The following is a 4,863-nucleotide window of genomic DNA, read 5'->3' as shown; positions in this document are numbered from 1 at the left end:
GCCCCGCCCCGCCCCGCGCGGGTGGGGAAGCTCCGCCCTCCCTGCTCCGCCCACGCAGGTCGGAAGCTCCGCCTGGTTCCCTGGTCGCCTCGCTCCGGCCGCCCCCACCGGCTCCCGGGTGCGTGTTATCTCATTGCGCGCAGACCTGCCTGAGGGTATTCCGTCTCCAACGGAAGGGACCCGAGTTCCCAGGTGGGTGGAAGCCAAAAGACCAAGCCTGTCGGTGAGGGCTGCTGGGTCGGAAAAGGGCTCCCCAGAACCTCTTGCCAGCGCAGCAGGAAGGAAGTGGGATGATTTCAATAATGAAGAGTTGGGGGGACTACACTGAGTGAGATTAACCAACGCTAGCTGCTGACTGGGCTACTTTGAGAATTTTATTTTCGAGTGGTAGGACTTAAATGGAATCACCTGCCCTACACCTTAGAGACAAAAGGGGAGGGAGAGAGAAAGCACAGGAGAGAAACAATTTGTTGTTCCACTTACGTACGCGTTCATTAGTTGATTCTTGTAGGTGCCCTGACCCGGGATGGAAGCGGCAACCTGTCTATGGGGACCACGCTAACCAAATGAGCTACCCCACTAGGGCACACTTTTTAAAAAATATTTTTATTGATTTCAGATAGGAAGGGAGAGAAACATCAATGATGAGAATCATTGATGGGCTGCCGCCTGCACGCCCCCCACTGGGGACCAGCCCGCAACCTAGGCATGTGCCCTTGGCTGGAACCCGGGGACCCTTCAGACCGCAGGCCCACGCTCTATCCACTGAGCCAAACCGGCTAGGGCGAGGGCACACTTTTTAAAAAAACATAGCAAATGCCCCCTCACTTTGGCCTCTAGGGGTAACAAGCTGACAAGTTGCAAAGGGGAAATCCACACTTTGTGTGCTTCAGGTTACCTATCTGTAAAAGGAGGAAAACAGCTCAACTAATGGGACCATCATCTTTATCTTTTTCCCCCCTGGATCCTTCCTCATCTGCACCCTTAGAGATACGCTGTTTGCAGACACCTGTAAGGTTTTCCTTGATGAGGAAGCTAGCCTAAGCCAAGTCAGGCAGGGCTTGAGAAATGATGAAGCAATCTCAAGTGATGGAACAAACCTTCCTTTTGTGAGTGCGTTTTTTGTTTTTTTTTTTTTTTTTCAGGGACTTACTCCAACTACGGAGTGGGGGAGACGGTGGGGATAGTTTTTCCAAAATTGGATATATACCCAGAGGTCCTCGGTTCGATTTCCGGTCAGGGTGCAAGGATTTGGGCTTGCTCCCCAGTAGGGGGTGAACAGGAGGCAGCTGATCTAAGTTTCTATCTCTATCCTTCTCCCTTCCTCTGTCTCTAAAATCAATAAAAACATTTTTAAAAATAGCTAAAAACAAAAAGGTTTGAATGCCTTTTATTTTAAAAAAATTATTTTGATGTTTTTTTATTGATTTTTAGAGAGGGAGAGAGATAGAAACATCAATGAGAGACACATCGCTCAACAAACTCCAGAAACTAAATACTTTTTGCTATTGCTTTAGCAGTCTGTGATAGAAGCCACTCCTATGGGTATAATTGTCTCCCCCTTACATCCTTTCAAATCATTCAAAATGAGTGAAGGCAGGAACTGTAAAGGAGAGAGAATCCAGGATGATAAAGTACCATATTTCACCCTTCCCACCAAAATAGATCCGTGTAGACACTGCTCTAAATAATTTTCACATTGCCCATTTCTATTGGATGAGTGGATTGAGAATACCAGTCAATGTATTTCTTTGGTCTAAGACCCATCTGAAGGAAAGAGGTTCACATCTTGGTGCTTGACAGGAAAAGTTTCTACTACTAAGGAAACAAAATTATAAACTATTGCCCTGCCCCATGAAAAAACAGTCAAATATTGCAAATAAAGTTAGAGAACTCTGAAAGGATCTTGGTTTCCATTAGGATAAATAAAAAGAGTAAAGCAAAAATGCACCACTTGGAAAATAGTCCTAGGTGATTTATTTTTTTGAGAGTGATTTATTTTTTGTGGTGGGGAAGACATCCACTTGTTGTTCCACTTATTTATGCATTCACCGGTTGATTCGTTTATGTGCCCTGACCCTGGATCGAACCCCAACCATGGTGTATTAGGACATCGCTCTAACCAACTGAGCTACCTGGCAAGGGCACATTTTAATTTTTTAATTTAATTTTTTTTCATATTATAAGAGAAAGTTTTTTTTAGAAAGTTACAAACATAGACATGAGCAGTTGGGCTGGGCAGGCTCAGGAAACAAATTACAGAAGCAAAGAACCCTTGAAGCTGAGGGAAAAGAAAGGTAACACACCCGGGGGAAGAAGAGGGGAATGGTTAAGGTGCTGGAGTGCTTCGGAGAGGGAGAGCAAGAGCGCCACTAACATTTTTTTGAAAATTCTCACCTGAGGATATGTTGTATTTTTTTGTTTTATTGATTTTTGGAAGAGAGAAAAACATCCACTAGTTGCCTCCTGTTCGCTGCCTTACTGGGGATCAAACCCGAAACCTAAGTATGTGCCCTGACTGGGGATCGAAACCATAACCTTTGGGTGCATGAAACTACACTCCCAACTGAGCCACCTGGCTGGGGCACACCCCTAACATTTCTACAATGCTATAGTTTAGAAGGGAATTTTACAGATACTATCTCTTGGTGTTGATACACCTGTGAGGTAGGTAGAGAAAATAATTACTATCCTTACTTTGTAGAAGGAAGAACGGAACAGAGACTCAAAGAGGTTAAGGACTTGCCCTAAGTCAAAGGATTTGTTACTGGTTTTGTTGGCACTAAAAACCAGGTTTTATTTCCCAGTCCAGCGTTTGTTTCAGCTTTGCTAAGTGCCCAGGCAATACAGACAAGATTGGAGAGCTTAGTGGTTTTCCAGTGTGTGACAGTTAACAACATTCTCTTCTCTCTGTCCTCTGATTCCTAGAAGATAATGGTGTCCTCTAACTCAAGAGGGGGACTTCAGGGAGAAGCCCATCAATAACAAATGGAGCTCTAAAAACAGAAATATTTTAAAAATAACTGGCAACAAGGGATTCTTGTCAAGGCCAACTCTTTAGAAGGAAAAGCATTTAAGTGATTTTTACTGAACAGAAAAAACATTCCTATGGGCTTATACTGTTGGAGAGAAACCCGAGAAAAGTAAAGGCGGCACTCTGAGATTTTTGTCAATGAGTTTAATATATGTCCATAGGTTACCATTCATATGAATGCTTAAATTACAAAATTAGCTGCCATGGCCCAAATGTGTGGGACTTTAAGAAAGCTTTTATTAAAGATAGCTAAGCATATCAATTTTGATTTCTAAAATGTATTTTAAAGGTTTGTAAAACAAGGCTAATTCTAGAATTATATAGTATTGTTTTATTTTTATTTTAATAACTTAATTTCACGTTTAAAAAAATTACATTTGCATCTCCCAGCTGACGCATTTCTGCATTAACTAAGAGAAAAACCCATGTGAAAAGTTTCCATGCATTTCAACGGCAGCAGCACATTCTGTTTCCACAGCAACTTATTATTGCCTCAGAACACACCTGCACATAAAGCATCAGCAAAAAAATACCCGCCCACCCCTCTCCCACCAAAAAACCCAACCCTTTCCCATCCCCAGCAAAAATTACCTGGTAAAGCAGTGACTTAAAAAAAAAAAATGCTTTCTTACTAGGAAGCATTTATAAAATGCAGAAATCTGAACAAGCTAAATGCTTGTGCAGATGAATGGGCCTCTCCCCCAAGAGTTCCTTTCTCAAGAGCAGGGATGGGGATCGTCTGGCCCGAGGGTTGTATAAGGCCCATGAAATCATTTGGTTTGGCCCTGCCAGGCATCAGGGATGAGTTAAATGCCTGACCAAATATAGCATGATAATTTAAAAAAATATATATTTTTATTGATTTTAGAGAGGGAGAGGGATAGAAACATCAACGATGAGAGAATCATTGATTAGCTGCCTCCTGCACACACCCCCTACTGGGAATCGAGCCCGAAACTCGGGCACGTGCCCCTGACTAAAATCGAACCTGGGACCCTTCAGTCCACGGGCCGACGCTCTATCCACTGAGCCAAACTGGCTAGGGCAGCATGATAATTTTTTAAAAATATATATTTTAATGATTTTTTACAGAGAGGAAGGGATAGAGTTAGAAACATCGATGAGAGAGAAACATGGATCAGCTGCCTCCTGCACACCCCCTACTGGGGATGTGCCCGCAACCAAGGTACATGCCCTTGACCGGAATCGAACCCGGACCCCTTGAGTCCGCAGGCCGACGCTCTATCCACTGAGCCAAACCGGTTAGGGCAGCATGATAATTTTTAAGTTGATAATTTTGTATGGCCCGAGAATGTTATAAATATCCAAATGGCCCTTGACAGAAAAAAGGTTCCCCACCCATGCTCAAGAGGCAGAAAGAACTCTCAATCTTTTAGGAAAGCTCATTTTTAAAAGTGTATTTATGCATATTCATGGCTATTTCTCTGAAAGAATATATCCAGCCTCAGCTGTGGAAGAGATAAAAGCAGGAGAAGCAAAGGGACACAGCCACAACACAGAGAACTTTCCCATGAACATCCAATAGTGTGAGGCAACCAAGAAGGAAAACTGCGACTTCACGTAGACCACTGATCTGCTCTAGGTGAAGCAGGTAATTTTTCATGCATTTAACTCAAGAAAAAATACAACCACTTAAAATACAGCATTCACAATGTCATTAGCTTATGGTATCAGGTAAGGAGAAAACTCTGCTCCTGGACTATCTATCTGTAGAATTTTCCAGTACATGTCAGTACCCTAAAATCTACAGATATCCTATAATACTGTCATGAGCACCCTCCACCTACAAAACATACAGTAAACTAAAG

Source organism: Plecotus auritus (genome assembly GCF_963455305.1).
Source record: "Plecotus auritus genome assembly, chromosome: 7".
NCBI lineage: Eukaryota > Metazoa > Chordata > Mammalia > Chiroptera > Vespertilionidae > Plecotus > Plecotus auritus.
This window is presented reverse-complemented; position numbering follows the sequence as displayed.